Source organism: Macaca thibetana, chromosome 2, assembly GCF_024542745.1.
Source record: "Macaca thibetana thibetana isolate TM-01 chromosome 2, ASM2454274v1, whole genome shotgun sequence".
In the NCBI taxonomy this organism is placed as follows: domain Eukaryota; kingdom Metazoa; phylum Chordata; class Mammalia; order Primates; family Cercopithecidae; genus Macaca; species Macaca thibetana.
Genome location: NC_065579.1, coordinates 120,316,875 through 120,344,398, shown reverse-complemented (window position 1 = coordinate 120,344,398; position 27,524 = coordinate 120,316,875). Strand labels below are relative to the sequence as shown.

The window sequence follows — 27,524 nt, the reverse complement described above, 5'->3', positions numbered from 1 at the left end:
GGAATATGATACCTAAAATAATTTTCAGTGAGACTTGAGACAAATGCATTTCCAACTTTTCTCAGTTGCTTGGCGTGTACATTTCCAAGGAGGAACGCGTGTACCAACTAATTCCAACTCTCAAAGTCCATTGAGAACATTTCTGCATATGACCAAAGTGATCAGGCTATCAGACTGGCCACTATGATCATTCTAGCTGTTCTTATAAGAGATTAAATTCATGAACAAGGTATCAGCTTGAATGCTTCTCTTGCAGGAAGCCTTACTTGACCTGCCACCTCCCATTCATACAGTGTTAACAATAACTTGTCATGTGTTTCTGAAACACTTTGACTTCTCCATCCAATATTCAGTATGTTTCCAGTCACATGGTCAGGGTAAAGTCATGGCTATCTTGCTCTTCACAGAAATCAAGAGACTGACAGAGCCTTTTGGAAGTCACACATGCTCAATAAATGAGGAAACACCGGGGTTGACATCAGTACCAAAGGTGGGGTAGGAAGGGCTACTGCAGAGAACTGGATGGAGAGTTAGAAGGCCTGGGCCCTCTGCCCCACTTTAAATGAACCTGACAAGACCTCCAAATATCCATTCTCAAGTTTCTTCATCTGCAAAGAAAAGGGAAAACTTCCCCTTGTCTCTATGGTACAAAATTAATCTGAGAGTAAAATGGTACTTTATGCCAGGCATGGTGGTTCACACCTGTAAATCCCAACATTTTGGGACACTGAGGCTGGAGAATCCCTTGACCCAGAAGTTCAAGACCACCCTGGGCAACATAGAGACTCCTGTCTCTAAAATTAAAAAAAAAAAAAAAAAAAAAAAAAAATTAGCAAGGCATGGTGGTGCTGGGGAGGCTGAAGCTGCAGTGAGTGATGATCGCAGAACTGTACTCCAGCCTGGGCAACAGAGTGAGACCCTGCCTCGCGCGCACACACACACACACACAAAGTATTTTATTTTGAAAATATTATTTTAAGTGTTTTAAAAGAGGGGGAGGGGAAATATGAACACGCAGATTGGTCATCGCAGTTCCATGAAGCACTTACATCCCAGTATAAACAGAATTTTTAAACAATAAATAAATGCTGTGTTTGAGGATCCATGAATGCAAAACTACATCTTTCTATTGACCACCAGATTCCTAGTACCCAGCACAGTATTTATTTTTTTAGACGGAGTCTCACTCTGTCACCCAGACTGGAGTGCAATGGCATGATCTCGGCTGACTGCATCCTCTGCCTCCCAGGTTCAAGCAATTTTCCGGTCTCAGCTTCCCAAGTAACTGGGATTACAGGTGCCCGCCACCATGCTCAGCTAATTTTTGTATTTTTAGTAGAGATGGGGTTTTGCCATCTTGGCCAAGCTGGTCTTGAACTCCTGACTTCAGGTGATCTGCCCACCTTAGCCTCCCAAAGTGTTGGGAATTACAGGCGTGAGCCATCGTGCCCGGCCTACGCTATCTTTTAAGAAGGCACTCAATTACTATTTGATGAGTAAAATATGACAACATGAGTACTTCCTGGGTGCTAGGTATGACTTTAAGTACTTTAGATGCAAACTCATTCAAACCAACTTATAAACTGTACTATGATAATTACGTTACGGGATGAGTACCATCACTGTTCCCATTTTACAAATACAAAAAACTGAAACATAAAGAAGTTAAGTAATTTTGCAAAGTTACCCACCCTGGAAGTGGCCACTCTCAACTAATGTTCCCTCTGGGAGGAGTGCTGAGTGACTGTGTTAGGCAGGGCATCAGTGAATAAGTGATAGAATAATTGGGAGGGAGAGAGAGATAAGGAGGGGTGGGGAAATGGCTTATTTAAAAGACTGCTATCAAACTCTTAATTTCATTTTTTAAAAATTTTAAAACATGATATTCACCTAAAAAGAAACTGTATTTGGAGAAAAGCACTGAAACTTAGAATCAGGCTATCTAAATCTCATTGTCTTTTCAAATTCTTTTCGTCCAAACTATGTGAGTGAATTTTAAAAGACAGAAAAGTCCAGAGTTGAAATGCTCACCAGTGGTTTTAAAGTCATTTCACAGAGAGGCCTCGAAGAATCTCATTGTACTCCACATTATTCACATAAAAGAACTTCACTTAATTTTCCCTAGCTTCAAAGGAGAGCACTACTAAACAATGGTTCATAAATCAGTAACTACTGAAGCAGAAAGCAAGACCAGAGAAATAAATTATATGCCCACATAAAGAAAAGCAAATATTTATGTCAGAAGGCAAACCAGTTTTACTTTATGATGTGTCTTGAACTTTTCCTCTCTTTTAAAAAACCCCATGCATTAAAATATTCATTTTCCCAGCCTGGGCAACAAAGCAAGACCCCATTTCAACAAAAACAAAAATAACCTGGGCATGGTAGTATGATCCTGTGCTCCCAGCTGCTCAGAAGGCTGAGGCAGGAAGATCCCTTGAGCCCAGGATTTGGAGGTTGCAGTAAGCTATGATTGTGCCACTGCACTGTAGCCTAGGTGATGGGGGGAGATTCTCTCTTAAAAAAAAAAAAAAATCATTTTCCTTACTGTTAAGAAATAAAAAATAATACATATATATTTTTTAAAGTAAGCCAGAACTTGTGCTGCTAGGACCTCTCATGAGAGCTTTTAGTACCTGGGATGCATCAGTCACAAAGGGCTTCAAATGTAGATTTTTGGCACTGGTGCCTACTGAGCTTAGATATACAGTCACTATAATGGTGACTGAAATGACAATACAATCATTACAATGTTACACATGAGCCCTATTACCAGACCACACACTCTATAAGACACTGATAATATTTTTTATGAGACCATAATTGTCTCATAATGGCAGTCACTCCACATGGCATATTATGTAGGCATTAAAAGCATTGATTTATTAGGTATTGATATTTAAAATATACCATCATTTTTATAGCTGTATTCTGGCATTTCTTCCCTTTTTAAATGCACCGTGGAAGTTGCCCAGGTGTCTCTGGACTTCTCCTCAAGTGGATGGCACGAAGCATTTCCCTGGTGAGAAGGAGAAAGGTCAAGAACAGGACTCTGCCTTTTTTTCTGTAAAATGCACCTTGCAGATGATAGACCTTGCACCAAAGAAGGGGCATGTGGCATGCCCAAATGTCGGCCAAGAGATAAGCAGAGGGTGGGAATTAAAACCCCAGGCCAGTCTCAGGCTCAAGGGATCATGGAAGCCTTCTTCCTAAGTCAAGGCCTCTTCCCAGAGCTACTAGGAGAGGGCCGGATGCCCAGGGAACTTGGCCAAGAGGTGCAGGCACTTGTTAGAGTAAATCCAGCTCTGGTCAGAATGGCACTGCGGGAAAACTATTCCTTCACTGTTTTATTTTAAGTTACATAATTGAAGTCTCCAACCCTGCAAGGGGAGAAAGTGTTTTAAGAGATTGGCTTCTGGAGGCAGACAGATACCTTGACTTACGAGACCTGATACAAGTGATAAACTCTATGTAAAATACATACATACTGTCTCTTGAGCATTTAATACTGTATTAGTCTGTTCTCACACTGCTGATAAGGACATACCTGAGACTGGGTAATTTATAAAGAAAAAGAGGTTTGATGGACTCACAGTTCCACGCGGCTAGGAAGGCTGCACACTCATGGTGGAAGGTAAAAAACGTGTCTTACATGGCAGCAGGCAAAAGGAAAAAATGAGAACCGAGCAAAAGGGGTTTCTCCTTATAAAGGAGATTTCTCACAAGTCAGATCTTGTGAGACTTATTCACTACCACCAGAACAATATGGGGGAAACCGCCGCCATGATTCAGTTATCTCCCACTGGGTCCCTCCCACAACACATGGGAATTATGGGAGCTACAATTCAAGATGAGAAGGGTGAGGACACAGCCAAACCATATGTGAAGTACTAACCACATATATCTAATACAATATCTCATATAATATTTTATAAGTCTGTGAGGGGCTGTTATTATCTCAGTTTTACAGATGATGAAACTGAAGGCAAGTTGTTTGTTCAATGTCAGGCAGGATTTGAGAAACCAGAATCAGAATCCGAAGTCAGCATAACTCCAAAAACCAACCTCTTAATGGTCATATTTTACCAAGTCCTCAAAAAAGCCGAAGTGGGAGCCAAAAGGTTCACCTACTTGCAGTGATGTTTAAAATGTTCCACAGCAGAGCTATCCAATATAGAAGCCAAAAGCCACACATGGCTACTGAGCTCTTGAAATGTGACTAGTGTGACTAGGAAATTAAATTTCTTTTCTTTTCTTTTTTTTTTTTTTGAGATGGAGTCTCACTCTGTCACCCAGGCTGGAGTGCAGTGGCGTGATCTGCAACCTCCGCCTCTTAGGTTCAAGCGATTCTCCTACCTCTGCCTCCCAAGTAGCTGGGATTACAGGCATGCACCTTGACACCCAGCTAATTTTTTTTGTGTTACTAGTAGAGACTGGGTTTCACCATGCTGGCCAGGCTGGTCTTGAACCCCTGACCTCAAGTATCTGCCTGCCTTGGTCTCCCAAAGTGCTGGGATTATAGGCATGGGCCACTTTTGCCCGGCCAGGAAATTAAGTTTCTAATTCTATTTCATTTTAATTCATTTAATTGTAATTATTTAGATTTAAGTTGAATAAACATTGGATAGGGTAAGCTCTAGAGCACATATATAATCTGTGGCTGTGCTTGCACTAGTAAGTGAGCATTCCAACTCTCAGGCCAGGGCCTCTTCCACAATACTAACCATTAGGGGACCTGTGTACTAACTAGCTCTCTTATACATACCCATCATTTAACCAGTCTGCACCTCAGCCACTCTTTAGGAACTCTGTGCTAAGTCACAATGACTTCTGTATCTTACCTTTTTTGTTTTGTTTTGTTTTTTGTTTTTTTTATTTGAGACGGAGTCTCACTTTGTTGCCCAGGCTGGAGTACAGTAGTGTGATCTTGGCTCACTGCAACCTTTGCCTCCTGGGTTCAAGCGATTCTCCTGCCTCAGCCTCTCGAGTAGCTGGGATTATAGGTGTGCACCACCATGCCTTGCTAATTTTTGTATTTTTAGTACAGACGGTGTTTCACCATGTTGGCCAGGCTGGTCTTGAACTCCTGACCTCAGGTAATCTGCTCACCTCGGCCTCCCAAAGTGCTGGGATTATAGGCTTGAGCCGCCACACCCAGCCATTACCCATTTATTTTTCATATACTTATGTGCTATATTCCAAATGATCTCCAAAAGTATGGCTTAGAGAGGCTAAGTAATTTGCCCAATGTCACGCAGCTAATAAGGGGCATGACCTAGAATTTAGAAACACCTAACTTTTTGGCTCTGGCTTTTTAAAAGCTGGACCTTGAAGCCACCACTGTTCGCTTGTATCATTAATACACTGTTCACTTCCCCCACCCTCATCCAGATGTGTCGGTTGCCCAGGGACAAGGCCATGTGCTGAAGGCCATGTGCTCAGCAGCTTTTCCAGGAATGGTGATCAGTTTGTAGTGACCCACTCTAGAGGCCAGTTCCTCTTGAATCACCCGCACATACTTTCAAGATGACTCTCTGGAGTCCAGGGTGCCGCTTAATACTGGAATATTGCTGAGCTCACAGTTTATTAAGAAGACTGATTCTGTATTTTTGGTCTCATGGCCTGGTGCTGGAACCATCTGAGCTATGCAGCCCAACACTGGAGTAATTGGCATGTCCTATTAACACATAAGCTTTTTCCTTATGAACACCCTTTGCATCGCAAACCATCAAGTTTATCGCCCTATCGGCTCTTTGCAGAGGTGTCACGTAGTTCCCAGTTTCTGATCCTGACCTGCATTCTGAAAACAAAATTGAGGAACAAAGAAAGAGAAAGGATATTCATTTCTTTGGGTACTTCCAGGTTCTAATGAGTGAAACAGAAGTGCTACCATTAAAATTCCCCGAAGCAAGAGAGCAGTGAGTTTTACTAGCACATCACCAAAGAAGTTAATCGGGTTTTCTTGGGGTTGCTGGGCTAGGTTGCTTTGAAGAAAAATAGCACTTCCCTGAAGAGTAAGAATAGCTGAAACCACATGTCCCAGTGAGCTTTCAGCCAACTGCTCCTGAAGGAAACGGAATTTAACTGCGAGAATGGTTTTTGTTGGATGACGTTTTGATTAAGCAACAGGCTACTTCTCCACCCCGGGAATGTGATCATTTGAAGATAGAAATATTATGACCCAAATAGAAGCTGGAGTAGAAGGAAGGGCTTGTAGGCTGAGGTTGTGCCTTGTTTGATAAATTACTATAAGAAAATTGAACTGGGTGGGTTTAATATTCAGTCCTTATTTTTTGTTCCAGAGATCTTGATATCTTTGTGAGTAGCTGTGGGGGGAAAAAAAAAAAGAAAGAGAAAGAAAGAAAACAAAAAAACCTTGGCTGTTCTTTCTAACTTGACTCCTTTTTCTAGAATTTAAAAAAAGCATAAGTGAGATGGATAGTTGGGCTCACTGAATGAAGGAAGATATGCTTTCTGAGTCCTTGAAATTATTGCTTTGCGAACGAAGAAATTAAGAGCTGAGCCAGGCGTGGTGGCTCACACCTGTAATCCTAGCACTTTGGTAGACTGAGGAGGGCAGATCACTTGAGGTCAGGAGTTTGAGACCAGCCTGGCCAACATGGTGAGACCCCGTCTATACTAAAAATACAAAATTAACTGGGCGTGGTGGGACATGTCTGTAATCCCAGCCACTCAGGAGGCAAGGCTGGAAAATTGCTTGAACCTGGGACGTGGAGGTTGCAGTGAGCTGAGATTGCACCATTGCACTCCAGCCTGGGCAACAAGAGTGAAACTCCATCTCAAAAAAAAAAAAAAAAAAAAAAAAAAGAAATTTAGAGCTGAGTCACCCCATTGTAGGATTTCAGATGACATTTGCAGTGATGGAACTGAGGATACTGTTAGGAGTGGGGGATAGGATCCCTGGGTTGGAAGTATTTTGGGTATGATAGGAGAGAAGAAGGAAGTCCACCTAGGCTAGGAGACAGTCAGCTCCCTCCCCTAGCCTTCTCTTCCAAGCATTCTAGGCTCCTGGAGATTCAGCAGTGAGCAAGACAGAGCAGGTCTCTGCTCTTGTGGGAAGGAGGCAGAATGTCCTACTTATCAGTGTGGATTCTAGAGCCACACACTTCCAGACTTGGATCCCAGCTTTACCATTTAGTGGGTGTGTGTCTTGGACAAGTTACTTAACCTCTCTGTGCTTTCGTTTTCTCATTTGTAAGATGAGGATAATGTTTTTACTTGCCTTATAGGCTTGCAGTGAGAAACTGAAGTGCTTAGAACTGAGCCTGGCACATAGTAAATCTTCCATACAGTGTAAGCTTTAGTTTTGATCAGCTACGATTATTATAAAGCTTACCATCGTATGTGCACACATATGGCACGTAATAGGCATGTGAATGAATAAATGCGGAAAAAATAACAGCTAGTTTTGAGAGATAATGGGTAATGCAGTAGGTGTTAGATGGACTGGTCAGGGAAGGCCTCTCTGGGAATTAGAAACTTGAGACAGGACCTGGATTTTGAGTGGGAGCTGGTCTCCTGGTGATCTGGGGGCAGAGGACAGTGGGCAGAGGGAGCAGTGCCAACAATTCACTGAGGCGGCAAAGAATGTTGCAGGTTTGAGGAAGAACTGGAAGGTTAATGTGGCTCAAATTAGGCACAAACAGGAGATAAAGGCCTGCAGGGCCTTGCAGGTCATGGAGATGAGTTTGTTTGTTTGTTTGTTTGGTAGTAGCAGGAGGATGGAGTCTCTATCGCCCGGACTGGAGTGCAGTGGCTCAATCTCGGCTCACTGCAACCTCCGCCTCCCGGGTTCAAGTGATTCTTGTGCCTCAGCCTCCTGAGTGGCTGCGACTACAGATGCGCACCACCATGCCCAGCTCATTTTTGTATTTTTAGTAGAGACGGGGTTTCACTATGTTGGCCAGGTTTGTGGTGAACTCGTGACCTCAGGTGATCTACCCGCCTTGGCCTCCCAAAGTGCTGGAATTACAGGCATGAGCCACCGCACCTGGCCAAGTTTGGATTTTATTGTAAGGGTGGCAGGTCCAGCTGAGCAGTGGCATTATCTCGTTTCGTATAGGCTGTTCTGGGACACTGAAAGCATACTTACCTGTACCTAAGTGTGTTTTCAGGATGAAGTCAGGTGGAGTCCTCGTAGGTTGTGGGTGACAGTGACAACAAAATGATGATGTTGACAACCTTTCACATATGCCACTGCGGGATGGTGGTGGGGCCAAAGGATTAGACTCCATGATGACCTATGGTCTCCTTTCCAATGCTAAGATGCCTAAAGCACAAATTAGATGGAAAGAAACCCTATAACATCACCATCATTTATAAATAGGTATTGAGCATCACTAAAAAGCCCAGGGTGCTTTAATTGGCACTTTGGTTTCCTGGAATTGGGATTTGAAAGATTACCTGCTGAAATGGTTTCCATTTCTTGTTAACTTATAATGTGCACACAATTTCTGCTTGAAAATACCTGTAAGAGGCACCACTGAGAATGAAGATGTCATTTGAGGATGCCTTCTACCTGTTGTACCTTTTGAATAAAGCAAGTGTGAAAGCATGTAATTTGAATTAGGGCAGGTAATAAAGCTTCTGGTAATATACGATGACACAGCACAACTTCTAAGGCTTCTTCATGGTTTACCTGTGCTTTAAGCTAAGGGTGTTTTGATTAATTCATGTATGTAATTGAGTTTGGTTCAAAGTCAATGCGAGGGTAATTAACTCCAGAACATGATCAAAACATTTTTTAACCATCAATAAACTCATTAGTGAGAAAGGTCTTTTTTTTTTTTTTTTTTAAAGACAGAGTCCCAGTCTGTCACCCAGGCTGAAGTGCAGTGGTACCATCTTGCTCACTGCAGCCTCTGCCTCCCGGGTTCAAGTGATTCTTGTGCCGCAGCCTCCAGAGTAACTGGGATTACAGGAGCGCGCCACCACACCTGGCTAATTTTTTGTATTTTTAGTAGAGACAGGGTTTCGCCATGTTGGCCAGGCTGGTCTCAAATTCTTGTCCTCAAGTGAGTCACCCTCCTCTGTCTCCCACAGTGCTGGGATTACAGGCGTGAGCCACCATGCCTGGCCCAAGAAAGATCTTTTAAATAAATTTTGTTGGCCTACATCTTAGCATCCCTCATCCCACTCTGTTTAAAAAATGGTTGCATACAAGTAATTACATCATTTAAGGCGTTGGCGATGGTTTGCTTAATTCGTGAATATCTTATAACTTTTACAATATTATCTTATGTCACATAGGGGTTGTCTAGGGAGGAGCAGCAAAAAGTCACCACCGGTGCGAAGAGACATAGCCGAGTTCACCAAATGTTCCTGGCTTCTTGGCATTCAGAGTAGAACTGGGATGAAACACTTGCAAAGGCAACTTTGAAGTCATCAAGCTAGGATGAAGCCATAAATAAAGACTGTCCTTTGGAATGGTGGTTCTCCATCATTCAGTGGCAACTGACTTCAGCCTGACATTTGTTTCTCTTTAATTTCCAGCTCAAAAATATAATTTGAAGTATTTTGTATACATGTCAGCCACTGCCACCATCCCTCAGAAGCATCTTACATAAGGAACAATGTGCAAAATGAGGATACTCAGGCTTGATACGGTCAGAGAAGAGCTTGAGAGAGTCAACAGCTGTCAGTTATGACTTAATCTTAGTCCAAGTCTGAGTAACATTTCATTCCAAAGGAAAAACTAGAGAGAAATCAGTGCAAATATTTGGTGATGCAAAAATCATCTTTCTTATTTTATTTTTAATTTTTATCTATTTATTATTTTGAGACTGGGTTGTGAGACTGTCTAATTTTTGTATTTTTGGTAGGGAGGGGATTTTTCCATGTTGCCCAGGCTGGTCTCAAACGATCCTCCCACCTGTGCTTTCCAGTGTGCTGGGATTACAGGCTTGAGCCACTGTGCCTGGCCTAAAAACCATCTTTCAGTTCAGACTTGGGTAATAAGGCATTCTAGAAAGTATTTTTTTATATTTTATGCCTTACGTAAAATGTTGAAGACCCCACCATTTCAATATTCTGGTATGAGGGCTAGAAATGACAGATCATTTTGTGATCTAAACTCTTTTTCCTTTAAGATTGGCCTGTGCTCCATAAAGAGACAGACATAATTTTGGAAATTTGCTTTCTTGGCACTGATGTGTTTGCTGAGTCAAGTCCTGAATTTTTAGAATGAAACTAACTATTGCCATGAGTTGAAAGTTGGGGAGGAAGAACATTTCAATCATTTTTGGGTTAGGAAGAAAATCCAAGTTGACATTTCTCATGGATTTTTACTGTTTTTTTTTTTTTTTTTAATAGCTATTTCCCTTTTAATCTTTGCAACATAATATGAATGATTTGAATACATTTTTGCAGCTGTACAAAAATAACCCTGCCTATGGTACTATGTTAATTTGTTACTGGCTTTGCGATTTAGAAGATTTGATTATTTCAAACTCCACAGCCTCTATGATGTCCTCCAATGATCCCTGCCTCCTGGTATTCACACCTTTGTGCAGTCTGTTCCCAGGTCTACGTGACCAATAGCCTAATGCCGGCGTGTCACTTCCAGGATAAGGTTATAAAAGTCCACCTTCTGTCCTAGTCATCCTTTCTATCCTCTCTCTTGGATCTCTTGCTCTGGGCGAAGCTATGCTGCGATCAGTACTGTGGAGAGGCACACACAGTGAGGAACTGAAGCCCCCTGCTGACAGGCAAGTGAATGAGCTTGGAAGAGTATCCTCTGGACCAGTCAAGCTGTAGATGACTGCAGACCCACTAACACTTTGCAGAGGTGTGAGAGATCGTGAGCCAGAACCACCCAGCTAGGCCACTCTTGGATTCCTGACCCACAGAAACTGTCAGATAATAAATGCTTATTGTTTGAAGCCAATAAGACTGGGGTTACTTGTTACACAGCAATAAATAACTGATGCAAACTGGCATCATAAGGTTGGTTCATCCATCCATCCACCCATCCACCCACCCACACATCCACCCATCCACCCACCCATCCACCTACCCATCCACCCATCCACCCACCCATCCACACATCCATTCCTCCCTCCCTCCCTTCATCCCTCCCGCTCTCCCATTTGCTCACTCTTTATGCTTTCAACAAATGTTTGACGGCCTACTATATCCCAGGAACAGTACTTGATGATTAGGATGCTGAGGTGATTGCCACAATCCATGCTTCGAAGGAGCAAAATATCTAGTTGTCTTCAGCAAAACAATAGTTGAATTCTACTTTGTCACTTTCCTAGTATTAAATTTGAATTCTAGAAGTAAATATCTAAGAAAGATTTTATTTTTCTGTACCTTTCCTTTTTTATATTCCTCATGCTAATTCTAAAAAAGAAACAATCAACATCCATTTAAACTATATTTGATCTATATTAGAAAACTGAATTTTAGATGAAATTAATGCAAAGCATATTTTATGGCATCAGCATTTATAAATTATGTAATACTTTAAGTGGATTATTTGTCTTCACTGTTTACATTTTTTTCCCTGATTATATGAATTTTTCTGAAAACAAAAAGGTACTAAGGAATTTAAGAAAGAAAATGAGACTTGAGCCAAATAAATAATAATATTGATAGAGTGCTTTCTCTATGCCATACTCTGTGCTAAGCAATTTATGTACATTTCTTTTACTAATCCTCACAAGGAATTGTAAGTATTATCCCTATTTTATGGATAATGAAACTAAGATTTAGAATAGTTAATTAGGAACGAAGTCCAAAAATCAGTAAGAATTGGAGGTGAATTTCAAATGCAGATCTCAAACTCTTAGCTGCTCTGTTGTGCATATGTTTATATATGGCTGTGTACCGACATGCAGTACCATGCTTCGGGAGTATATAGTTTGGCTAGGAGACATTCACTTACGTGTGTACACAGAGCCCTTAAGTGTGGTTTGGCCAAATTTGTATCAGAGTATCATGGGAGCTGCAATTGTCAGAACTTTAAATGGTATATCTTATTAAATCTTATTAAATCCTGTACAACCCAAAGGAAATTTTTTCTACTTCCCTTACAAAGGTACTGAAGATGAAGAAAAAAGAATAGAAAATACCAGATTAGAGAACTTAACACAAATTTACTTTATCTCATAACATTTTGATTACTGTTAGGAAAGGGGGCTGAGATGAGTGAGAACAGGGGGCACCTGTTCTGCTGAGAGGAGAACAAATTGCCTTTTATTTTGTTTTATTATTTTTTGAGACAGGGTCTCACTGTGTCACCCAGCTGGAGTGTAGTGGCATGATCATAGCTCACTGCAGCCTCCAACTCCTGGGCCCAAGTGATCATCCCATCTCAGCCTCCCAAGTAGCTGGGACTACAGGTGTGTGCCACCACACCTAGGCTGCCTTATTTTTAATCTTCATAAAAGTGTAGTTGGTACCCACCGGGGGTGGGGGGGTAGTATACTAGTGAAGTGGGTTGGAGAACAAGACTTGATTGATTGGCTCTGGCTTTCGTAGGGGCACCGCTGTCTTTCATATGTTTAACTTTGGTCAAGTTGCCGGAACTCATTTGAGCTTATTTTCCCTATATAAAATAAGAATAAAACAAACATGTTTTTGTGTTTTTCTGAGGATTAAGTGTATGCGTATATGTGTCTAATAAATGTTGACGTTGAATAGCTGAGTATCTGACTGGGCTTCTCTTGATATTTTTCCCCTTGTTGTTGTTCATCATTATTCTTATTGTTAGCAGCTGATCTCACCCAGTCCTAACCCTTTGGGGGAATCATAATGATCATAATGATTCTGGCAAAAATACATGATATTTTGGACTGACTAGAAACTGCAAATAAAAGTTAGGAAGCGAAATGGGAAGATCATGCAGTGTCTACTGCCCAGAAGAAGTTTACATAATAGAAACAAAGTTAAAAGGAATACCTAATTAATTAATTTATTATTATTTAAATAAAGAAAGAAGCATGTGTATGCCACAGGTGTGTATGTCTTAGACATAGGAACCTGACTGCATCAGAAAATATTTAAAATTACCAAGACGTAGTCAGTTAAGCAGCAAAATTTCTTCTGCTGAACGTTTTCTAAAACATATTCTCTGCTCCTTTCTCGCAATAGTTAACAATTTGAATTAACAACAATGGCTTTGCGTCATAAACCTCTTTCCATGGTCTTCTCTCCTTCACCTTCTTTTCTGCTGCTAGTGTGTGCGGACTTCCTGTCTGCTGTCCTCTGTCTCTGTCAGTTTTTCAAATGAGAGATAAGAACTGCTTTGCAATGTGAGGTGGCAGAATTAGGGACCAGTTAGGCTGCCAGGCTGGAGAAAGGTGGGCCTGAGCAAGCCTTGCCCGAGCACCTCGTTTCTTATTTCCTAGAGTAGTCTGTTCCCCTTTGCTAGCTCTCTCGTCCCTGGCTAAGAGCTTGTCCTATTTGCCTTTGGATTTTTATCATCTGCTCCTTCTTGCTGAGGTACAACATCATTATTACGTGTGCCCAAGAGGAAACTCTATTGAGTTCTTGGGGTGAAGCAGCGTAAGAAGTTTGCTCCTTAGGAAAAATAAAAATCTTAACTAGTTCTGGTCCTTGGCCACTGGTACAGAGGTGGAGGGAAGTAGAGCTGGTTGAAGTCCAGGGAAGTGTATCAGGCAGGAGGCTGGGAGGGCTTCTCCCAGCGAGATGTAGGAAGGCTTCTGTGTCTTGTGGAAGTGATGATGTGCCCGAGTCTGCTTCATGAGTCTTTGTAGATGATAACAGGGCTCCTGTGAGCCCTCAGGTTGTTCACGGTTTGGTTTCTTTGAGTTGCATGAAAATATGTGCTTGACTTGGATGTAGATTTTATTTCTTTTCAGGGTGGAGGGCTGCAGACAGTAGAGTATGTTGGCTGCCAGCTCGGAGTGACTGCCAGGGACAGCTGAAAGGGGAAATTTAACAAGAATGCTGAGGCCTGAAGTGCTTCAGGGAGCATTTCAAATTGCATCTCTTTAGAATCAGATGGTCTCCAGAGATGATAATGAGTTATGAGAGGTGCCAGGGTTTGTTTTCTTCAGGCTCAACATCATTTAAGACCATAAGCCATAGACCCTTAAGGAATGAAGCACAGTTCTACATTGGACCCACCTTCTTCAAGGATCTGAGGCTTAGTGGGCCTTTTAAATAATGATTCATTGAATTTCATAGTTCATGGTTTTATTTATTTATGTTTGAGACAGAGTCTCGCTCTGTCGCCAGGCCGGAGTGCAGTGGCATGATTTTGGTTAACTGTAACCTCCGCCTCCTGGGTTCAAGTCATTCTCCTGCCTCAGCCTCCCGAGTAGCTGGGACTACAGGTGTGCACCACCACGCCTGGCTAATTTTTATGTTTTTAGTAGAGACAGGGTTTCACCATGTTGGCCAGGATGGTCTCAATCTCTTGACCCTGTGATCCACCCACCTCAGCCTCCCAAAGTGCTGGGATTACAGGCGTGAGGCACTGCACCCGGCCTATTTGTTTATTTATTTTAAACTGATCTATCTGTAGTTTTAGAATGCAGCTGATCCTTAACCACACTGTGGCAAGTATTCATTATTCTTTGAATGTTCTCTTGGTGGCAAACATGACCAGTGAGACTTAATGTATCTGACTCTTGCTATAAACATGCTGTGTAACAAATTTCCCTGGAACCCATAACCTACAACAATAAGGATCTCATTCTCTCAGTCACAGCTTTGTAGGGTGGCTTTACTTAGGGTGTGGGTTGGCTGATGTCAGCTCCAGAGTGTAGGGTTGGGTTCAGATTTGTTCCATTTATTTCTGGAGTATAGGGATGCTGTAAAGAATTGTGAGCAATGGTTCAGTCCACCATACCATATTAAGCTTTCCTGATTCTTTTTTCTTTTTTTTTTTTAATAAAACTGTAAAGTATACCTCACATAAAATTTACCATTTTTGCCACTTTTGTGTGTACACTTCTGTGGCATTAGTTATGTTTACATTGTTGTGCAGCCATCACTACCATTCCTCTCCACAACTTTTTCATCTTCCCAAACTGAAAGTCTTTATCTATTACATATTAAGTCCCCTCTTCCTGGTGGCCCCAACCCCTGGCAACCACCATTGTACTCTCTAGCTCTATGAATTTAATTATTCTTGGTACCTCATATACGTGGACTCATACAATATTTGTCCATTTGTCATCAGCATAGTTCACTTAGAAAATGTCTTCAAGGTCATTCACATTGTAGCATATGTCAAAATAGTCTTCTTTTTTAGAACTTAATAAATATTCTACCATGTGTGTGCACCTCGTTTTGTTCATTCATTCATCTGTTGATGGACAGTGAGTTGCTTCTGTTTCTGATCCTTTGTCACTGATTCCCATTTATCCTATGGGTGGAACCATCTGAGTTGGATTAATGATTTTCACCAACCAAGACCCTGAGCGCAATCACATTCATTCCTTTATTCAACAAATACTTATTAAGCCCCCACTGTATGCTGGCAACTGTTCTAAAGGAGCTCGAATGCTCTCAGCACTTAGAGCTGTGCTTTTCTATTAGGTGGTTGAGGGTTACATGTGCCTATTTAAATTGAATTAATGAAAGTCAAATACAAATTTTTAAAATGCAGTTCTTCGATAATAGGAGCTGTATTTCAGGTGCTTAATTGCCACACATGGCTAGTGGCTGCTGTTTTGGACAGCACATGATGGATATATTCTTGCAGAGAGTTCTGTTGGACAGCACTGACTTAGAGGGTTTAGGGAAAGCCCTATAGCAGTAGTAGAGAGCAACAACTGTCTCCTTAAACCATAAGCTTATGAAAGTCACCTTGTGAGTGCAAGCGTGCTGTAGATATTCAGCTACATTTGAGCCAAAAGCTAGGCAGTTAGAGTCCTTCCTCAGCACTTAGGAAGGTGAATGAGCAAGCAGTTCAGTTTCTCCCAGGTCAGTGGCAATTTTATCCCCATAGGGAGCACTTGGCAATATCTGGAGATATTTTTGGTTACTGCAACTAGGAGGAGGGAGAGTAGAGGAGAGGGATACTGATAAACATACTACAATGCACAGGACAGCCACCTCCAGTCCCTAACACAGAACCATACCAGCCAAAATGCCACTAATTCCAAGCTTGAGAAATACCTCCGCTCCCGGTGAAATGGTTGTAGATAACGGCTAGGAACTGTGAGAGCAATGTTTTGTGGCATGTGGAAGAAGCTACTGTACAGTGAGAGGAGATGAAGCCATGAAGATGGGGAGAGACTCCCCACAGTGTTCAAGTCTTCTCTTCCCTTGTTCTCCAGGCCAGCCTCAGTTCTTCCCTTGGGTTCTGTGAAGGACCTCAGTGTGATAATAACTTTACTCTTTCTGTTGAATTACTTTGAGCTGGGTGTTAGTCTTTTGCTAAATGTTCCTGATATAGCAAATTATGTAGCAGGTCCTTCTTTTAATTGTATCCCATGTAAAACTTGGTCTGCGAATATGCTCTCTGACTACCTTGGATTTAAGGTAGTCTCATCAAATGTTTAGCACAAGATTAGCATTTAATTGCATCAAACTTACAGGGATGTTATGACTAAATTTCAAACAAACCGTTATATTTCCTATGAATAAAAGGTTATTTTAAATGGTCTGATGTAGAATATTTGTATATATTTAAATTTAAAGTGAGAAAATTGTAGAATTAAAAAATTCAATCAGTATAAAAAAGAGTATAGAGTGAAAAGTGTCTGATGTCCTCCAGGTTCTTGTTCTAGAATTGTTTACACATATACAAGTATACTTTTTCCCCTCCTTTCTCTCACTGTCCTTTAAAAAATATAGCCTGTATATATTACATAGCGAATGTGCATGCATACACACACACACACCTTATTTTAAAAATGATACGTGTATATGACTTTCTTCTCCTTTTTTCCACTTCATGTTTACAGCTCCATTTTAGAGCTCTTTTTCCATCAGCACCAAGATGGATTCCATTCTTTTCAGTGACTTGGAGTTTACCTTTGAATCAGTGTTCCGTATGTAATTCATTTAGCCAGTCCTCTGCTAATGAGCGTTAAGGTTCTTTCCAGCCTTTTGTTTTTGCAAATAATGCTGGAATGAGTAATATATCCTTGCATTTTGATCTTTGTGCACATATAATTGTATTTGTAAAAGAAAATCCCAGTAGTGGACTTTTCTAGTTCAAAAGGTGGGCACATTTCATGTTTCTGTCAGATATTGCCAAATTGCCCTTTCAAAAAGATGCATCATTTTTCACTTTGCCAACTGTATATGAACATGCCTAAAATTTAATCCCCTTTCTTACCGTATTTTTCTTTCCACTTCTCTCTCCAACTTACTTGCTTCCCTTAGACCTAGTCTAGAAACTGTCAGGCTTTCAGTTCAAGGGTTTATCTCATTACATTCCATACAGCACCAGTCATAGGAGCGTTTGTGAAAGACACAACCTGTCTCCTTTGAGAGCACTGTGTCAGTTTCCTCCTTGACTCCTGGTGGGGGGGCAGTGCCGCTGCAGACTCACCCCTTCTCCCCTTTAATCGCTGGCTCAGCTTCACCTGGATGAAATCCCCTTCCTCACTCTTCCTTCCCTTCCATCCCCTGGGAGGCCTTTAAGAGCTGGTACTCATCTATAGAGCCTGAGAAGTTGAAATCTGTTAACTTGCCTTGGGTGCTTGCCAGTGCTTAAAGACAGGCCTGGTTGGACCACTGCATTCTTTGTCTTTGTAGGAGAAGCCATATCTGTTTGCATGTACAGTGTCAAGAAATGTTTCCTGTCGACTGCTTTGGCCTGGCATTTCCATTAACACTTTCAATTGGGAGATGGTTTCTGTAGCTTAACTGGCAGAGGACCCAGTTTTACAGCCCATCTGCTTCTCTCTCTTTCTCAGCCATTGGCCCCGGTTGGGGCAACCTATAACTTGAATCTGTGGCCTATAGAGTTTAACTGGGATACTTTTTGGAGGGGAGGCAGGTGGGGGTGGGGAAATCCTTTCACCGTGACATTATTGGCCTAACCCTTTTTTTCAGTACGCTTCCATTTTTGAGGAGAAAATGACATTCTGGGCTTTTCCTTGCTGTCTTCCCAATGTTTTCTTACGAAAAATTGTAAACATACAGCAATGTTGAAAGAATTTTGTAGCAAACAACTGTATGTCCGCTACTTAGATTCTGCCACTGACATTTTACTGTGCTGTTTTATCACATAGCTGTCCATCTGTCTGTCACTGTACCTTTTTGGGCTTTTTCAGTGATGTTTCTCCAGCATTTCAAAGGCACCATGGTATGGGTAGTTAGGAATATGTGCTATGGTGCCAGATTGCCTGGGTTTGAATCCTGGCTCTACTGTCCACTAACCCTGTGACTCTGGGCATGTTGCTGAGCCTCTTTGTGCCTCAGTGTTGTCATCTGTATAATGGAAATCATGATAGTGCCAACTTCATAGAGTTTTGTGAGATTAAATGTATTAATACATGTACGGCATTTAAAACAAAGGTTACTGTATATTAACCATTTGGTATATGAAAGAGAGTAACTGCTAAAGTAATGTTCATTTCATGGATTAAAAAAACTAATTTAATAGGTTTCGTGGATTTTAGGGAGAAGCAACTGTGTGCCTGGTACTGTGCCAGACATTTTATGTACACTGCCTCATTTCATCTTCAAAACCACCTTAAGCAGATTATCCTCACTTGCAGATGAGCAAGCTGATGCCTTGTAATTAGCAGCAATGGGGTTTGATCACAAATCTGTTTTATTTCAATGGCTATAATCTCTAGGCTTTGGCCACGTCCCCCACTCTCCCCGCCTCCCACCACCGCCTACCTATCCTGGAGTGCAGTGTTGCCCTTGAACTTCTAGGCTCAAGCAACTCCTCCTGCCTCAGCCTCGCAATAGTTGTTCTTTCTCTTTTTGTCAGTCACAAGATGCAGAAATTTCAGGATTCTGTAAGGTGGCAGAGATTTCTGTGACTGAATAAAACAAATAGGTAGATGCACCTAATTATTATTTATTATTATTATTTTGGTGCAACTTTTAGCTATTGAAAAGTCAATTGTGCAGAAGAGAGAACACCTTGCTGTTATATGGAGCTTGGTAAAATACTCTCCCTTCCATTAGTATTTCCGATTCAGAGAGCTTTTGCTGTATGGGCTCTAACTGACTTAGCTGAATAGAAATTACCATGGGGTGTTTTGGCAGTGCCGTCATTGGTCACCTGTTTAGCTTCTGAGATGCTAGCAAATTACTCTTAGTTTGCTGTCCAAAATATTTTGTGGGAAGAAGGTTAGAAAATAGAAATAAGTATACTACTGATGCTATCTTATACATGGAAGTTTTGAGGAGAAGCCACACTCCAGTTGGTCATTTACACTAGGTTGTGACATTGATACCATCTTCTATCTCTGAGAAGCAGCCCATAGTAAGCAGTATAAAGAGGAGGATGAGTGGTGGGGCGTGGTGGCTTACATCTGTAATCCCAGCACTTTGGGAGGCGGAGGCAGGCAGCTCACTTGAGGTCAGAGTTCAAGATCAGCCTGGCCAACCTGGCAAACCCTGTCTCTTAAAAATACAAAATATTAGCTGGGCATGGTGGCGCATTCCTGTAATCCCAGCTACTAGGCAGTCTGAAGCAGGAATATTGCTTGAACTTGGGAGACGGATGTTGCAGTGAGCCACTGCACTCCAGGCTGGGCGACAGAGTGAGACTCCATCTCAAAAACAAACAAACAAAACCAAAACCAAACCAAAACAAAACAAAAAAACCAAAACCAGGGTGAAACAGCCCTCAGATTTTGTCTTCTCACTTGAATTCCTGCTTCAGTTCAAATTTATTCCTTTCCTCCTCTCCCATTAATCCTTTCTCAGTTCTTGAGATTACATCAAATAAGTCTCTATTAGGTGTTAATATGACTTCAGCACCCCTTAACATTTGCTAATTTTCCTTCCTAATTGAGAGACCATACCTTTTAATGGCAAGATTTTGCTTTCATTGTATTTTCTTTTAGTTACTTTATTTTTACGGCGGCTGGTTCTGCATGTCTATTCCTAGAGGTGATATAAAGGTTCCATTTAAAATATATTTAATTACGTGAAAAGAAAGTGGTTTTAAAAAGGCTAAAGTGGAATAGTAGAAGTGGTACCCATATGTGGCAAAAGTCATGAGGCTGGGATGCAAATGATGGAAGTTCTTTTGAACACTGAATTAAATGATCCTCAGAGTTTGTATGTCTGGTCTCCATTGATAATGGATGCTCTGGGCAGATGGAACATTTAACAGATAGTTGCATCTGTTTTGAAGGTACTCAGTGGAAAGTCATTTATACTCTACATCCGTTTCTTGGCTAAGACAAATATATGCAGTAGATTCTGACCACTTAGGAAAGTTTTAGAGCAAGGCTAATTATGCCTTGGGGCTTTGGCCAATGTGCTTGTCTTTATGAAAGAGTCCGTGGTATCATCAGCACCTAGAAGTAGATATGCATATGCATATAGTTTCCAGAAGAGTTTCTTATTGAAATTCTTTCCGTTTCTTGTGTGGCCTGGTCATCCACAAAAAGGGGACTGTGTATCTGTTGGACTTGGGGGTGGCTTCCTAAGGCTGATGAACATAAAAACGGGACATCCTCAGGGAGTCCCCTGAAAGTGAACCCAGGATACACCTGAGGATTTGCATTATTTTTAGGGATTCTGGTCAGGGAGACAAAGGTGTGCAGCTGCTCAAAAAGTCTGAGTGGAGTTAGTGCTAAACAACCTGAAGTTTGGAGAGGCGTGGAAGTTAAGGGCGAGAGCCCTGTCTTGAAAAGAGAATCACATACTCACCAGTGATAACTTGTGGACAATTCATGGAGCTATGAGAGTGGGAGCAAATGAAAGAGATGGTGGTCCCCCCTACCACCCCCAAGATATATAAAAGGATATACCTTTCTTTCTGTCTCTGTAAGGAAGGAACCAGTGACTCACACCCTGTGCTATGAAGAGTTCTTCTCTCTCTGATTCATTCACTCTCTGACCCATAGATGTAAGTCCCTGTTTGGAGTGTCAAGGTGATCTCAGATGACCTTTCTTTCTCCTTTGTAGGGCCTGATTTTGATATTTAGGGCTGCCATACTTCAGCAGGTGAGTGGTTTGGCTTCTTTCAAGTCTTAATATTCTTTTTGTTTGTGGATCTCTGACGCTAAGGTAATTACTGGCGGCAGAGGTACACTGTGAATGAGACAGGGACAGGATATTGAAAGACAGGGCAGGGCAGTTGCTATGCTTAATGGGTTAAAATTGTGTTGGTTTCTCAGTCTTCAGGATGGTGGCTCAAAGCTTCCTTGCAGAAATGTGATGCAGTAAAGATTAATGTTAACACCCTTAACAATTTTATTAGATGGACTAGGCTCACAGAGTCTAGTCCTGGCAGGACTCAGGAATCTGACTCACTGCCCTTCATTGGAAGCTTGGCTTAGTCATTTCCCAGCCTTGTGGTCGCAGACAAATTTCTTAATCATTATGAGATATATTTGTCTAACATATGAAAAAGTATTGACCTTCAGTCCACAGATATCATTAAGTACCACTCTATCCCTGGTATTGTACCAAATCTTGAGATAAATAAGTGTATAAAACAAGCAAAGCTCTCTGCCTTTATGAAGTTTTTCTCCTGTTTTGGGAGTGATTTCAAGTAAAATAGTGCATATTAAAGGAGTTGGCGTAGGGCCCTTTTAGAATCATGTAAGAATTACTATTGAAAAGTTACAAACTGCCCATACTACATTAGATTGTCATTTTATTTATTTATTTGTTTAGAAACTGAGTCTCACTTTGTCACCCAGGCTGGAGTACAGTGGCGCGATCTTGGCTTACTGCAATCTCCACCCCCTGGGTTCAAGTGATTCTCCTGCCTCAGCCTCCTGAGTAGCTGGGACTGTAGGCGTGTGCCACCATGCCCAGCTAATTTTTCTGTTTTTAGTAGAGAAGGGGTTTCACCATGTTGGCCAGGATGGTCTGGATCTCTTGACCTCGTCATCCACCCACCTTGGCCTCCCAAAGTGGTGGGATTACAGGCATGAGCCACTGCACCTGGCCGAGCTACAATTTTTTTTTTTTTTTTTTTTTTGAGACAGAGTCTCGCTCTGTTGACCAGGCTGGAGTGCAGTGGTGTGATCTCGACTCACTGCAACCTCCACTTCCTGGGTTCAAGCAATTCGCCTGCTTCAGCCTCCCGAGTAGCTGGAACTACAAACGCCACTCCCAGCTAATTTTTTTTTTTTTTTTTTTGTATTTTATCAGAGAGGGATTTCACTGTGTTGGCCAGGCTGTTCTCAAACTCTTGAGCTCAGGCAATCCGTCTGCCTTGGCCTCCCAAGCTGCTAGGATTACAGACGTGAGCCACTGTGCCTGGCCAGATTGTCATTATTTTAACAGCAGAACTCTCTGAACAAATTACTTCATTGTTTTATATGCAATGTTTACAAAAAAAACTCATCTTGTTTTAACTTTTTTTCCTGTTTTTTTTTTTTTTTTTTTTTTACCGACTCTTGAGATAAAACCTAATTTCTCTGCTCATTTTGCTGTGACTTTCTTTTCCTTTCCTTTTCTTTTCTTTTTTCTCTTCTTCTTTTTTTTTTTTTTTTTTTTTTTTTGAGACAGAGTCTCGCTCTGTTGCCCAAGCTGGAATGTAGTAGCATGATCTCTGCTCACTGTAACCTCCGCCTCCTGTGTTCAAGTGATTCTCGTGTCTCAACCTCCTGAGTAGCTGGGATTACAGACGTGCGCCACCACACCCAGCGTTTTTAGTAGATACGGAGTTTCACCATGTTGGCCAGGCTGGTATTGAACTCCTGACCTCAAGCAGTCCACCCACCTCGGCCTCCCAAAGTGCTGGGATTACAGGAGTGAACCACCACACCTGGCCTGTGTCATGACTTTCTAACGGACGTTTTGATGTAACAAAGCTGATCTTCCTAAATAACCAAGTTGGAAAGTACGTTCATTGTGTGTGGAGGAACTGTAGTACACTTGAAAACTACAATTCAGAGTAATGTCCATGAGAACAAACAGTCCAAATATGCTTTCTTCTTGTCTTGAAACTACTGATATGACAAAGATAGGAGGAGACAAACCACCTCTTCATGAAGACTGTGCCCAGTCACTTCATGGAAACTGTCCCAATTTAGAAGTAGCTTTTTCCAAAGCACTTAGCTGATTTGCTCAGGTGGCTCCCAGACTTTTAGCTCTAACCAAGCAATTTGCTGTAAATTTCTTTCTTCTCAGCACAATGGAACATTCATGATGTTTATCTGGCAGAAACTTTATTAAGGGAAGCCTGACAGGAAGGTCAGGGGGAAGAGGAATGGAATCTGTCTTTATTGGAAAGTTTGTGTCTTGAAACGTGTAAAATGACACGAATGGATGTGGTTCTGTGATACCAGTTCACCTCCTGACTGCGTTGAATGCAAGGAATCCTGTTTTCTGCAGAATGCCTTGGTAAGGCACTATCTAGGCACTCACTAGACCTTTAAAAATAAATCATTAGTTTCTCCAAGCGGGCTTCATTTTAGTGTTATTTTCTAAGATACCCCGCATGTCGTGTACTTAAGGGTCTTCCTATGTTGAATGCACCAATGATTTTTCAGTGGATTTTTGGGGGTTTTTTACATATTTTCCTTAACTCACATGAGGACTCTTTATTATACTGATCATCTATCCAGTTAACAGTGTACAGTTCAGTTATGCATGTTCGATGTTGCATAAAGAACTGGAGTTGAAAATAACAGTTGTAGTTACCACCTAGGAAGGGAGGGGATGAATAACTGAATGAATTCAGAGAGGTGAGGGGAAGTGCATTATGGATAAGTAGTACCAAGCTCAAGGTGACTTACTTCTCTAGATTTGTGTTAACTAATTCTTTGACTGGACAACCTAGGAAGGGAGGGGATGAATAACTGAATGAATTCAAAGAGGTGAGGGGAAATGCATTATGGATTAGTAGTACCAAGCTCAAGGTGACTTATTTCTTAGGTTTGTGTTGACTAATTCTTTGACTGGACAGAGACCAGTTCGTTTCCTGGCTGTTTGTCCTACCTTTAATGCATTGCAGTAAGTGGGAATAGCCTGTTGCAGGGGTACACCAGATGGACACAGGAATGCCCCCTTCTGCCTTCCCCTCTTACCCCTAGATGAATGGTGTCATGGAAATTCAAAGGTTATTCTGGGATTTCATGTTAGTTGAAAGCAAGTTTACTTATTTTTCATTTGGCATATCAATATTTGCAGGCCTGCCATTTCAGGCTGGCTCATGCTCTGTATTGCCTATAGCATAGAAAAGACAGATGAACTTATAGCTTAGAGCCAAGGTACAGAAAGTTATTAAGAGTGATGTCTTGTTAATAGACAAGGAAGGAATCTATTTAACTGGGGTATTTCAACTCATTTCTGAGGATTTCTTTTCTTTGTGGCCATATAGGAGCAAGGATGGTGAAATTATATGGAAACAATTGAGGGGAAATTACAGACAGAAATGGAAGAGTTGAAAGGAAGGAAGGGTAACAAGAGCCCACCTCCCTGCAGTCTGCTCAAGGGAAATCTTGTGCAATTTGTGTGGACAATGAGATTTATAATTTTGGCTTCAAGCCTAGGTGACTTTCTCCTCTCTGATTATAGGAAAAAATATTATAATTAAATTAGGATTAGGCACTTTTTCACCTCTTCAGTGTCCTTCCATAGGACACACATCCTTTTTGTTTGTTGACCACAGGTACTAGTGACATCCTAGTTTTCTTGGAATTGTTTGTACTTATTGCTTTATTAGAAATCACTCTATAGTCAGATGTCTGCCCACCCTTCTTCAGTTCTTTCCCCCCAAGATGTCAAAACCCTGGTGAGGAATCTGTGAAATGTGAACTATGACTTGGTTGTATGAGGTTCAGTGAAACAGCTGGAGGTTTTCCCAGCAGAAGGCTAAAGCAGAATTGTCTAGACATCACTTTTTTCTTATCTAGTCAAGCTTTTCTGGGAGCTTTTCCACATGAGGAATCCAGGCTCAAAGGAAAATCAGTTTGACTGGCTAAAAGCTCATCTGGCAAGTTTAAATCACTCCTGAAACATACAGAGCTGCAGTCTTTGGTTTGACACGAACAGAAAGATGCTTGTCTCTGTTGTTGCTAGTATTAAAAGAGAATTTATTGGCTGGGTGCAGTGGCTCATGCCTGTAATCCCAGCACTTTGGGAGGCCGAGGTGGGCGCATCATGAGGTCAGGAGATTGAGACCATCCTGGCTAACACAGTGAAACCTCGTCTCTACTAAAAAATACAAAAACATTAGTCGGGTGTGATAGCGGGCGGGGTGCCTGTAGTCCCAGCTACTCGGGAGGCTAAGGCAGGAGAATGGCGTGAACCCGGGAGGCAGAGCTTGCAGTGAGCTGAGTTCGTGCCACTGCACTCCAGCTGGGCGACACAGCAAAACTCTGTCTCAAAAAAAAAAAAAGAGAGAATTTATTCATTTGTCCATTAAGACATTAGGATGGGCGTGATGCCTTATATCTGAAATTCCAGCACTTTGGGAGGCTGAGATGGGAGGATTACTGGAATCCAGGAGTTTGAGACCAGCCTAGGAAACATAGGGAGACCTTGTTTCAATAATAATAAATCTTCTACTACTCCTGCTCCTCCTCCTCCTCCTCCTCCTACTACTACTAATAGATTGCCGGGATGGTGGCCTATGTCTGTAGTCCCAGCTACTCAGTAGGATAAGGTGGGAGGATCTTGAACCCAGGAGGCAGAGGCTACAATGAGCTAAGATCACGCCACTGCACTCCAGCCTGGGTGACAGAGCAAGACCCTGTCTCAAAAAAGGAAAAACCAAAATAACAAAAAAGAGCATCACTCACTCACTGTGCACAGACATAGTGCCTTGCCCTGGGGAATCAGTGATAGGTAGAAAAATGATGTTCTTTGTACTGAATTAAATCATTGTATAGCTAAGAGGATAAAGACAACTTGAGTAAAGGACAAGTAGGAAAGGAATAATGTCCTAAGGGTGTAGAAGACAAAGGATGCAACAGAGAGGAAGTAGAAATCAGAGAACGTTTGAACGAAGTAACCTTGAGATGAGCCTGAGATATTTTTGAAATTTAACCAAATGAAGGGGCTGTCAAGCGAAGCTAGTTCAGAGTCCCAGGATTTGTATCTTTCGGAGTGACTGTGCCCCTCAGAAACTTCCAGAGAGTTGTAGAGCTCATTCAGGCTTTGGCTTTGGCAGTTGTAAGAAGCACTAGAATTCTTTCTACCCTGGACAAGGGGCAAAATGTGCTTTTTTTTTTTTTTTTTTTTTTTTTTTTTTAAGATACAGTCTTGGTCTGTTGCCCAAGCTGGAGTGCAGTGGCATGATCTCAGCTCACTGCATCCTCTGCCTTCAGGGTTCAAACGATTCTTGTGCCTCAACCTCCCGAGCAGCTGGGACTACAGGCACACACCACTGTGCCCAGCTAATTTTTGTATTAATAGAGACAGGGTTTCATTATGTTGGCTAGGCTAGTCGCAAACTCCTGGCCTCAAGTGATCCTCCTGCTTTGGCCTCCCAAAGTGCTGGGATTACAGGCCTGAGTTCCCCCGCCCGGCTAAACGTGTATTTTTGCTCACGAGCACCATGGGCATCAGCTTTTAACCTCCGATATATGGGCCATATTACCCGGAACTCTGTTGTCTTCTGTACGACTGTTGGAAGTTAAGTCTACCCATGCGGATAAGGACATTTAATCACACAGTAACCCTGGTTTCTCTTAGGAACCACTGCAGAGAATGCCCAGTTTTTACCCAGTCTCAGGCTATTTTCGGTCAAGACATGAAGTGACTTTGTCACTGCAGTAAACCCTAGGCACTGTGCAGGTAAGCCTCTTCTTGAGATGGATTGCATGCATACCTTTTTGATGACACAATAAGCAGGTCTTTATTTTTGTGAGCAGAGTTTAAAATGCTGCTGAGTTGAACATTGGAGGGTGAAGGGATTTCCCCGTAGAGTTGTTCCTGCATGTTAAGAATATTGAGCTAAATTTAGAATGTCTTATACTGTACCTATTTTTTCCTGTGTAAGTCTCAAAAACTTGATTTAGACTTTAAGGCTTTATGAATGTTCCTACGGTTTTAAGAGGGAGGAAAAGGGAAGGAGAGGGAGGTCATTTGATTGAGAAGGGCATAAATCACAGTGGATGAGTTATCACAGTCAGCCCACTTGGATAACACCAGCTCAGTCAAGAACTAGGCCAGGCATGGTGGCTCATGCCTGTAATCCCAGCACTTTGGGAGGCTGAGGCGGGTGGATCACCTGAGGTCAGGAGTTCGAGACCAGCCTGAACAACATGGCGAAACCCTGTTTCTACAAAATTAGCTGCCTGTGGTGCCGCATGCCTGTCATCTCAGCTACCTGGGAGGCTGAGGCAGGAGAATCATTTGAATCTGGGAGGCAGAGGTTGCAATAAGCCAAGATCACACTACTGTACTCCAGCCTGGGCAATAAGAGCAAAACTCCATCTCAGGAAAAAAAAAAAAAAAAAAAGAAAGAAAAA

The 27,524-nt window shown here is 41.8% G+C and overlaps 1 protein-coding gene and 1 long non-coding RNA gene across 21 annotated transcripts in view; both read left to right on the top strand.

The window, feature by feature from the left end:
* Positions 1–27,524, top strand: part of MAGI1 (membrane associated guanylate kinase, WW and PDZ domain containing 1) — a 686,305-nt gene that overhangs the window by 55,207 nt on the left and 603,574 nt on the right. The gene's annotated exons all lie outside the window — the stretch shown is intronic.
* On the top strand, positions 1,864–27,524 carry LOC126947638 (uncharacterized). The gene is made up of 2 exons (XR_007723152.1): positions 1,864–23,448; positions 26,746–27,524. It is a non-coding gene; the product is annotated as an uncharacterized LOC126947638 (long non-coding RNA).